This window comes from Dreissena polymorpha, chromosome 11 (genome assembly GCF_020536995.1).
Source record: "Dreissena polymorpha isolate Duluth1 chromosome 11, UMN_Dpol_1.0, whole genome shotgun sequence".
Lineage (NCBI taxonomy): Eukaryota > Metazoa > Mollusca > Bivalvia > Myida > Dreissenidae > Dreissena > Dreissena polymorpha.
Genome location: NC_068365.1, coordinates 79,958,421 through 79,970,835, shown reverse-complemented (window position 1 = coordinate 79,970,835; position 12,415 = coordinate 79,958,421).

The following is a 12,415-nucleotide window of genomic DNA, read 5'->3' as shown; positions in this document are numbered from 1 at the left end:
AAAATAAGTTGATATTAAAAACGATTTAAGATTGCATTCCGTTTACAAATGCAGATAAGTAAGCGCAATTCCAATGTCTATTAAAGAAAATCTGATATAAAGTGTGTATGTCTTACACTTTCGTTTGAAATAATCAACACTGAAGAGACTAATGGAATCCCTAGGTGATCGAGTCTACAGTCGTCAAATTGCGATGTGATGGGGTTGATGTGAACTACTAAGAGGTGGTGAGTGATAGTCTATACTTTTGCTATTTACAGTTATCAAACGCTTTCGAGAATTTTCTGAATGAAATATTGAGCTCATATTATTTAGTAATTTTATCCACGCTTATGTTAACTTTAATTGTGTCTTCTTAAGGAATTCAGAAAAATCTCAAATAAGTAATATGGTGGAGAAGAATATGGTTTAAGGGTGGGGAGGATAGCTGCTTTGTGTTCCATTAAGTTGAAGAAATACTGGTATTTTTAGTTGATTGTCAGAAAGTGTGGAATGCTGTATTCCTTGATTACTTTTTGGTAAATTGCCAATGAATGAAACCATATAAGTTTTTTAACAAGATAGCATAACATTACACAAAATGCAAAACAAATAAAAATACTTGTTTTATTACAATTACTTCCGTTATATTATTTTCCACTTTTAGCGGACTTTGGATGGAGATATTCTATAAATATAAATAAAATAGTAATCGAACATACGACACAACCTTGCTAGTGTGAAAATTAATTTTGTTTCATCTAGAATATCATTATGTAATTTCGGTCGTTTTCCAGAAAAAAATCGCATTTTGTAAGTTTATCATATGTGTTTATATCTTCACGATTTGTGTTGCATGCTATAAAATCACAAGATAAATCGATTTCATTACGGAACATGACTCAAAAAGTGATATATTTGAAAGAGGAAGATGTGAAAATAACAACCTACACGTATAGCCATTAAACATTCATAATTGTTTAACAACTATCAGGTGTTTTTGTAAGTTCAATCGTCTTTAAAATATGTTTAGGTGATTGTCTCAGGAGAAAACTGAAATGAGAGGTAACTGGTAAACAAACTTGGCAGACAACACTTCCATGATGTTTAAGTATGTCAGCGAAAGTTTTATGTGCCTTCACACAATACAGCTGCTAATAATATCACAGTGACGCGAGTGCATATTGGATTTTGTGGAGTATTTCGGAATTTGTTTTCTTGGTTCTAAAACTCTGTGAATGTTTGATCACAATGCCGCATAGCTCTTATGTGTAATTTTGTTGTCATAAAGCACACGCAAACTAAGCAACACGAGAATGTTTAATAAAATTAATATGTCATTTGAGAATCATTATTTTGTTTTGATTAACTTATATACGATACAGAAGTCAGTTTAGATATCCATGAATCCTTGACATTGCAATATTATAAGATTTGTTTATATTTGTTATCAGATGTAAAAGGTATAAAATACATGTTTGTTATATAATAACCTTGTTTGTATAGATTTTTATAATGCTACACGTTTTCATCAAAGTTATGCTTTACTTTTTACAAGTGTTACATAACAGTGTTTGCTTTGTTGTATACTTTTTCGAGAATAAGGTGCAGTTGTTTCAGAGATTTTATAATTTTCGCCATACTGGTGAGACATGTTCGCGGGTTTGAAGACGCTCGCCAACATATACACACGACAGAACGCCCTATATGTCCGCCTGAACGACACAAATTGTGACAATACGACATTTATGACAGGTGCCATCCGTTTCGTCGTTCTGGCGGATATATTAGTTTTTCTATCTCGTTGTCGTATTTTAGTGTTTTAAAACCTCGCAAATAAATACGCAAAAAAATATTAATGTAATTTGTCTTTTTTTCTTGTTCAAGCTTGTTCTTGTGGGTTAATGTGTCGTTATATTTGTCGGCTTTCAGTTAATCCCGCAAACACGAAACATGGACGATTGACAAATACACCCGTCAGAATGATAAAATAGGCGCAGATACGAACAGTTTGACATGTTTCACATTGTGTCAAAAAACCAACACGTCTTAATGATACGAGAGAAAGCAGGCACCATAGATGTGTACAATTGGAGTAAAAAACAGATTCTGTGTATGGTTGTACCCCTTATGATATGCGAATGAAGCAGTCCTAAACATCGATATCGAATCGAGTGTATCATGCATTTGGGTGATTAATGGAAACGGATTTCAATGTCGACAAAAAAAAGGCTCTTCCTCTGGAAGCTATACATAAAGCAATTCGGCTTACGATAATTGAAATGTCATCGGTGAGTGATTTATTTGTCATTGATGAAAACAGATGAGTTATAAGATGAAAAACAAACATATGAATTATTTGATACAAAAAAAGGTATATGAAATGTATACGAACAATACAGTCACGGGGGATACATACGGAATGACTTAAATAATAACTGATTACTAAAATTCCTCATACTATCAAATTTCAATATGCATTTGTTTGCACAAACGAAAAACACATTTATAGGAATTATTTTTACAACCGGATACGTAATTCATATTTGTAATTTTTAGTGTAAATAATGTGATTGTATCATACGTCGTTTTTTTCAAACATCAAATGGAGATGCGGGTACGTTCATTAACATTTGACGAATTGCAAACTAAGAATCTTAAAGAATATAATCATTTTTTTTATTTTCTGTGCTTTAAGTTTTCGATTTTATATTCGTATTTTTAAATTGGCAATTAAACTGGTCAAAGTTTGGAACTCAATCAAAACGGTGTAAAGCCTTTAATGATTTAAAATGACATTTTTAAGGCGGTAACGTCAGGTGTAATATTTTTTGTTCTTTGTGTGCGTAATAAATAATATGTAATTGTATGTTCTGTGTATCCACGTGTTAGAACATAACATTTTACGGTCGCCTCTAGGGGCTTGTGTGGGCCAACATGTGTTGCATGTTCCGGAGTAGTCTTCGGAGACACTTGTGTTCAAAGGCCTGTATCCTTCGTTGTGTGTCCAATCGAAGGCTCAATGCCTCGCTATCGTACAGTAGGATGGAGACTACAAGGGACGTGTAGAACCTGTACTTGTTGGGTGATCTGATGGATTTTATGCTTGTCCACAACCTCCTCAGTCTGGTAATCACTCCATGGCAATTCATTTATGGACCTCAGCGTTCCTGGAACCATCCTTGGAGAGTGTTGTTTCTTAGTACTTCAAAAATGTCACTTCTTCAAGATTCTCGCCGTTAAAGGAAATATCTTCATTGCTGTTGGTCTTGCAGTTCAAAAATGATTTTCTACTTCACCGTTCTGATCTTCATCCCGTATGCTCACTGCTGTTCCCACCCATGAGGTCAATGTCATCAGTGAATCTAACATTATGGGTCTTCCACCAATAGAGATAGAGGTTTTTATGAGTCTTTTGTAATATATTTTTAAAGAAATGGTTGAACAGGACGGTGGAGAGCAGTCATCCCTTACAAACGCCCAAATTCTTAAAGAAGTTCCCTTTCTGTGCATTAAGGAGTTATGCACTGCTGGCGTTTCAATTGAGTTCTTTAATGATTTGAACCAGTCATTCGTTAGTGTAAAAACATCTAACAACATAGCAGGGCTATCATGCCACACGCTTGCGAAAGCTTTCTTAAAATCAATGATGTTGCAGATGTCACGTTAATGTCACAGGTGTTCCTCAATGATGACTCTAATGTTAATGATCTATTCAAATGTGCTTTACCAAGCTCTGAATCAAGCCTGTTCTTCGACCAGCAGTTGATCGGCCTGTCTTTTCAATCGATTGAGGATGATGCGTAACATAACTTTGCTGCGATGACTGATGATGTCCGGCGGTGCGTTTATTCTTGCACAGCTTGAGGTTGCTTTTTTCTGTAGGTGGATGACTTGAGAGTCTGTCCACACTTTGGGCCACTTCATCTCCCCCAGATTGCCTTTCATTTTGCTGTCATTGCTGCAGCCGTTGTCTCTCCGACGTGCTTCATTAGCTCGGAAAGACGTTGTCCACTACCGGAGACTGTCCAGCCTTCAGTCTACGCATTGTCTCATCCAACTCTGTCGTAATTGTGGACGGACGTTCGTCTTCCGCCTCTGGTCTGAGATTGTTCTGAAAGAGACTGGGGTCGGGTTTAGCGGGTTAATAAAGAGGTTGCTGCAGTTTTCTGTCAACTTGGTTTGGACTGCGGAAATCTCGGTCAGCGTTTACTATTACACTGGCCTTGGGCGGACTGGTTTTTGTGATGTCCTTTGGGGACCTGAATGCCTTCTTACTGCTGCCTGCGGTCATCCTTGTGTCGATTTTGATAGTTGGCTCCTCAATCCGATTCTCTTTGGCCTCTTTCGTCTTCTAATATTTTCACGGCTGAAAACTTGCCCCCTATCTGTGCTTGAAATGCTTCTGAAATCTCCGGATCTTTCAGATCTTTTAACTTGTATTACTGCAAGATTTATTATTTAATAATGCACACATCATTCATTGCAATTAAAATTATGCAATACTCATTTATAATACATATGCTGATAAAAGTGGTGGAATTGTAATTTATGTGCGTGATAGCATCAAGGACGGAATATCGATTGTAAAAAATACACATGACACAATTATATGGTTTAAGTTGGATAAGCACTTCTTTAATAATGACAACGACATATATTTTTCTGCAGTTTATATGTGGAGTGACAATTCACCTATTGCTAATTTGTTTGATGTAGACTTATTTACGATTCTTGAAGAGGATATTAACCATTATCAATTATAAGGCATAGTCATGATAGCTGGAGATTTTAATGCTAGAACTGCTTGTAAATCAGACGGTATCATTTGTGATTTATATATACCTGATATTGATTCTGAAGACTATATAATTGACACCCCATTACAAAGATATTCGATGGACAGCGGTAATAACTCTTACGGGAATAAGTTGTTAGATATGTGTAAAGGTACCGGTTTAAGGATTGCAAATGGCCGATTAGGATCAGACTTTGGACTAGGTAAATATACATGTTTTAATAGGAATGGATCTAGCGTGATCGACTACTTAATTCTTAGTGAGACTAGTTTTAAGGTTGTTCAAAATTTCTCTGTTAATGACTTCATGAACTTCAGTGATCATGCCCCATTGTCATTTGCTATTGTTTGTAATAGGCATGTTGTTAAAGAAGATCCTTATACAATATTATAAGATTTGTTTATATTTGTTATCAGATGTAAAAGGTATAAAATACATGTTTGTTATATAATAACCTTGTTTGTATAGATTTTTATAATGCTACACGTTTTCATCAAAGTTATGCTTTACTTTTTACAAGTGTTACATAACAGTGTTTGCTTTGTTGTATACTTTTTCGAGAATAAGGTGCAGTTGTTTCAGAGATTTTATAATTTTCGCCATACTGGTGAGACATGTTCGCGGGTTTGAAGACGCTCGCCAACATATACACACGACAGAACGCCCTATATGTCCGCCTGAACGACACAAATTGTGACAATACGACATTTATGACAGGTGCCATCCGTTTCGTCGTTCTGGCGGATATATTAGTTTTTCTATCTCGTTGTCGTATTTTAGTGTTTTAAAACCTCGCAAATAAATACGCAAACAAATATTAATGTAATTTGTCTTTTTTTCTTGTTCAAGCTTGTTCTTGTGGGTTAATGTGTCGTTATATTTGTCGGCTTTCAGTTAATCCCGCAAACACGAAACATGGACGATTGACAAATACACCCGTCAGAATGATAAAATAGGCGCAGATACGAACAGTTTGACATGTTTCACATTGTGTCAAAAAACCAACACGTCTTAATGATACGAGAGAAAGCAGGCACCATAGATGTGTACAATTGGAGTAAAAAACAGATTCTGTGTATGGTTGTACCCCTTATGATATGCGAATGAAGCAGTCCTAAACATCGATATCGAATCGAGTGTATCATGCATTTGGGTGATTAATGGAAACGGATTTCAATGTCGACAAAAATAAGGCTCTTCCTCTGGAAGCTATACATAAAGCAATTCGGCTTACGATAATTGAAATGTCATCGGTGAGTGATTTATTTGTCATTGATGAAAACAGATGAGTTATAAGATGAAAAACAAACATATGAATTATTTGATACAAAAAAGGTATATGAAATGTATACGAACAATACAATCACGGGGGATACATACGGAATGACTTAAATAATAACTGATTACTAAAATTCCTCATACTATCAAATTTCAATATGCATTTGTTTGCACAAACGAAAAACACATTTATAGGAATTATTTTTACAACCGGATACGTAATTCATATTTGTAATTTTTAGTGTAAATAATGTGATTGTATCATACGTCGTTTTTTTCAAACATCAAATGGAGATGCGGGTACGTTCATTAACATTTGACGAATTGCAAACTAAGAATCTTAAAGAATATAATCATTTTTTTTATTTTCTGTGCTTTGAGTTTTCGATTTTATATTCGTATTTTTAAATTGGCAATTAAACTGGTCAAAGTTTGGAACTCAATCAAAACGGTGTAAAGCCTTTAATGATTTAAAATGACATTTTTAAGGCGGTAACGTCAGGTGTAATATTTTTTGTTCTTTGTGTGCGTAATAAATAATATGTAATTGTATGTTCTGTGTATCCACGTGTTAGAACATAACATTTTACGGTCGCCTCTAGGGGCTTGTGTGGGCCAACATGTGTTGCATGTTCCGGAGTAGTCTTCGGAGACACTTGTGTTCAAAGGCCTGTATCCTTCGTTGTGTGTCCAATCGAAGGCTCAATGCCTCGCTATCGTACAGTAGGATGGAGACTACAAGGGACGTGTAGAACCTGTACTTGTTGGGTGATCTGATGGATTTTATGCTTGTCCACAACCTCCTCAGTCTGGTAATCACTCCATGGCAATTCATTTATGGACCTCAGCGTTCCTGGAACCATCCTTGGAGAGTGTTGTTTCTTAGTACTTCAAAAATGTCACTTCTTCAAGATTCTCGCCGTTAAAGGAAATATCTTCATTGCTGTTGGTCTTGCAGTTCAAAAATGATTTTCTACTTCACCGTTCTGATCTTCATCCCGTATGCTCACTGCTGTTCCCACCCATGAGGTCAATGTCATCAGTGAATCTAACATTATGGGTCTTCCACCAATAGAGATAGAGGTTTTTATGAGTCTTTTGTAATATATTTTTAAGGAAATGGTTGAACAGGACGGTGGAGAGCAGTCATCCCTTACAAACGCCCAAATTCTTAAAGAAGTTCCCTTTCTGTGCATTAAGGAGTTATGCACTGCTGGCGTTTCAATTGAGTTCTTTAATGATTTGAACCAGTCATTCGTTAGTGTAAAAACATCTAACAACATAGCAGGGCTATCATGCCACACGCTTGCGAAAGCTTTCTTAAAATCAATGATGTTGCAGATGTCACGTTAATGTCACAGGTGTTCCTCAATGATGACTCTAATGTTAATGATCTATTCAAATGTGCTTTACCAAGCTCTGAATCAAGCCTGTTCTTCGACCAGCAGTTGATCGGCCTGTCTTTTCAATCGATTGAGGATGATGCGTAACATAACTTTGCTGCGATGACTGATGATGTCCGGCGGTGCGTTTATTCTTGCACAGCTTGAGGTTGCTTTTTTCTGTAGGTGGATGACTTGAGAGTCTGTCCACACTTTGGGCCACTTCATCTCCCCCAGATTGCCTTTCATTTTGCTGTCATTGCTGCAGCCGTTGTCTCTCCGACGTGCTTCATTAGCTCGGAAAGACGTTGTCCACTACCGGAGACTGTCCAGCCTTCAGTCTACGCATTGTCTCATCCAACTCTGTCGTAATTGTGGACGGACGTTCGTCTTCCGCCTCTGGTCTGAGATTGTTCTGAAAGAGACTGGGGTCGGGTTTAGCGGGTTAATAAAGAGGTTGCTGCAGTTTTCTGTCAACTTGGTTTGGACTGCGGAAATCTCGGTCAGCGTTTACTATTACACTGGCCTTGGGCGGACTGGTTTTTGTGATGTCCTTTGGGGACCTGAATGCCTTCTTACTGCTGCCTGCGGTCATCCTTGTGTCGATTTTGATAGTTGGCTCCTCAATCCGATTCTCTTTGGCCTCTTTCGTCTTCTAATATTTTCACGGCTGAAAACTTGCCCCCTATCTGTGCTTGAAATGCTTCTGAAATCTCCGGATCTTTCAGATCTTTTAACTTGTATTACTGCAAGATTTATTATTTAATAATGCACACATCATTCATTGCAATTAAAATTATGCAATACTCATTTATAATACATATGCTGATAAAAGTGGTGGAATTGTAATTTATGTGCGTGATAGCATCAAGGACGGAATATCGATTGTAAAAAATACACATGACACAATTATATGGTTTAAGTTGGATAAGCACTTCTTTAATAATGACAACGACATATATTTTTCTGCAGTTTATATGTGGAGTGACAATTCACCTATTGCTAATTTGTTTGATGTAGACTTATTTACGATTCTTGAAGAGGATATTAACCATTATCAATTATAAGGCATAGTCATGATAGCTGGAGATTTTAATGCTAGAACTGCTTGTAAATCAGACGGTATCATTTGTGATTTATATATACCTGATATTGATTCTGAAGACTATATAATTGACACCCCATTACAAAGATATTCGATGGACAGCGGTAATAACTCTTACGGGAATAAGTTGTTAGATATGTGTAAAGGTACCGGTTTAAGGATTGCAAATGGCCGATTAGGATCAGACTTTGGACTAGGTAAATATACATGTTTTAATAGGAATGGATCTAGCGTGATCGACTACTTAATTCTTAGTGAGACTAGTTTTAAGGTTGTTCAAAATTTCTCTGTTAATGACTTCATGAACTTCAGTGATCATGCCCCATTGTCATTTGATATTGTTTGTAATAGGCATGTTGTTAAAGAAGATCCTTATACAATTGAACGTTTAAAGTGGAGTGATGAAGAAAAAAATACGTTTCGCGAGGGACTGATAAGTAAAATGGCAGATTTTGACAATGTAGTTGATAATGCTGATGAACACTGCGATAATAAGGCTGATTATATGGTAAATAGGTTTACGGAAATTGTACGTGAGGTGGCAGATCCATTATTCGTTAAGCACACTGTAAAGTACCCACAGTTTCAAAAATGTGTCATATCTGACTCAGATAAATGGTTCGACCATGACTGTAGAGAGGCTAAGCTTTTGTATAAAAATGCCCTATATGTGTATAATAATTCGCATAGTGATATAGATAGAGTTGAACTATGTAGATTAAAAAGTCTGTATAAAACCATTGTTTTAAAAAAACGCAGAGCTTTTAAATTCAAACGTTGTAAGGAATTTGAAAATTTGAAACATAGTAGACCAAAAGATTTTTGGAAATATTTTCGGTCACAAAAAACAAATAATAACGATAGTAAAATACATCTTGAAGATTTCAAGAACCATGTTGAACAAATTTTTGCTGATATACACCAGGCTTCAAATGTTGAAGCTGAGGATTTTAATAGTAATTACGATTTAAATGATTTTTCGAATACCTTTGGAGAGCTAGATAATCCAATCACATATGACGAAGTTTGTAAAGCTATTAAATTAATTAAAACAAGGAAATCGCCAGGTACAGATAAATTATTAAATGAATATTTCATAGAAGCTTGTGATATTTTAGCTGGTCATATTACAGTAATATTCAATTTTATTTTGAACACGGGAAATTTCCCAATTGCATGGACCAACGGTATTATTGTTCCGTTACATAAAAAGGGCGACAAGTCTGATATAAAAAATTATAGAGGTATAACACTATTAAGTAATTTTGCTAAGTTGTTTACATGTGTACTAAACCAACGTATATCAAAATGGTGCGAAGAAAATAACACCATTTCAGATGCACAATTTGGATTCAGAAAGGGTAGATCGACAGTAGACGCAGTATTTGTACTGCACTCAATTATTGAAAATTATGTTAATTCGAATAAACGTTTGTATTGCTGTTTCGTGGACATGAAGCGTTGTTTTGATTCGATTTATCTCAATGCCCTATGGTTAAAATTGTATAAAGCTAACGTGGATGGTAAAGTGTTGCGTATAATACGCAGCATGTATCAATCTGTTAAGTCATGTGTTAGACATTGCGAAAACTATTCTGATTACTTTAATATAGCAGTTGGCTTGAGGCAAGGGGAGATAATCTCCCCGATCTTGTTTTCTCTTTTCGTAGAAGATATAGAAATGTATTTGCAAAATAGAAATAGCAAAGGTATAGTTATACAGGATATGTGTTTGATTCTTTTGTTATTCGCAGATGATATGGTTGTTATTGGTGAAAACCCAGAAGATTTACAATTGTCAATAGATCATTTGCATAATTACTGTGAAACATGGGGATTAGAAGTGAACACTGCGAAGACAAAAGTTGTAGTATTTCGCAAACGAGGTGGTTTGAAACATAATGAAAAATGGATATATGCTGATGAATACTTGGATGTTGTTAATGACTTTAACTATTTAGGTGTTACATTGAACTACACGGGTAATTTTAATCTTAATTCTCAGACGTTATATGGTAAAGGCTTAAAAGCATTGAATAATTTATTGTCAAATCTGAAAAAATACGAATGTAAACCAAGAGCAGCACTGCAGTTATTTGATGATTTTGTTTCTCCTATTATTACGTATGGGTGTGAAGTATGGGGGTTTACCAAATCATCACAGTTAGAAAGGCTGCATTTAAAATTTTGCAAAGCTACGCTTGATGTTAGACAATCTACAGCTAATGTAGCTGTATACGGTGAACTGGGTAGATACCCATTGTATATAAACCGATATGTACGTATTATAAAATACTGGTTAAAGTTAAAGGATAGTGATAACATTATTACCAAGTCAGTTGTTAAAGATGCTTTGTGCGATGTTAGTATAAATAGAGCGAATTGGTTAAGTAAAGTTAAGAACCTTCTTACACGTTACGGTTTTTACTATGTTTGGTGTAGTGACATACCTATAAATACTAACCAGTTTATTTGTACATTTCGGCAAAGGCTAATTGATGAATATTTGCAACAATGGCAAGAACATGTTACAGATAGTGGAGTTTTAACTTTGTATAAAACACTTAACATGTCACATGGATTTGAATCTTATCTAGATCTCATTGTGTCGAGAGATCTCAGAGTTGTATTTACGAAATTACGTATATGTTCCCATAACTTGAGAATACACACTGGTAGATACGAACAATTAGATAGACATTTACGTATTTGTCAAATCTGCTCTACCAATGAGATCGAGGACGAATTTCATTTGATGTTTAAATGTACAGCATATGCTCATTTAAGACCAATTTATTTAAAACATTATTATAGAAATAGACCTAGTATGTTTAAGTTGATACAACTGTTTAATACAAACAACAAATCAGAATTGTTTATGTTAAGTAAATATATATCTGAAGATTTTAAAATTCGCAACGTAGCATTGACGGATTTATAACACTGGTCATTGTATACAAGACTCAAGACTATTTATTGAAAGAATACATTACAATAACAGCTAGTTATTTGATTATAAGCTATTTTCGTTCCAACAATACATATTTATTACCATATGAAATTAATCATTGTACCAAATAAGCATGAATATTGTTGTATATAAGTTCATCCTGTTAAATAGATTTGTTAAAAAATGACCCATACTTCACTGTATAATCTTGTTGTATTAATTATTATATGTATGCATATATATATAACACAAAAAACTGTAAAGTTTACGTGAATAAAATATGTTCTGTTCTGTTCTGATAAAAGAATCTCGATACATCATTTGCCACGAATCCTTACAATAGCCACGCTTTTCAGCAAGGTCACAAATGAAACTATTTACATTCTACAATTCAGTGTCTGAGCGTAAACGTCGAAAGGCTAATTTAGAGGAAAAATATCGTCCTAGACATATCACCTTCAGTCTTGATTGAACTATTGTTAATTCAAAGTAATTGACAGTGCGATTTAATTCTAAATTAAAAAATAAAAATAAAAATAAAGTTGTGTTACTTGTAATGGTGCCTAGTTCTTGCTATAGTGAAAGAAATTGATGTGTTTATACATCGGTCTTATTTATGCTAGTCTTATTTCAAACTAAAAGAACATTCATACTTATATTAGAACAAGAGTAATGCTGGAATTTCTAAAAGAGTCTTTCTAACAAATTTAATAAACCTTCTGTTTTCAGTTTGTATTTAGTTTGTATTTACATGTTACAAAGTCGCGACTATTTTCGAAATAATGTATATAAAATATTATGCTCCGTTTTTATGAAAATCTGAGTAAATGTATGTCAATACCATTTTCGATTCGTCGTTTTTGCATATAGAGTTGTTTTCGCTTATTTTCGCTTATTTTTCGCTTATTTGCCTTTTGCGAAT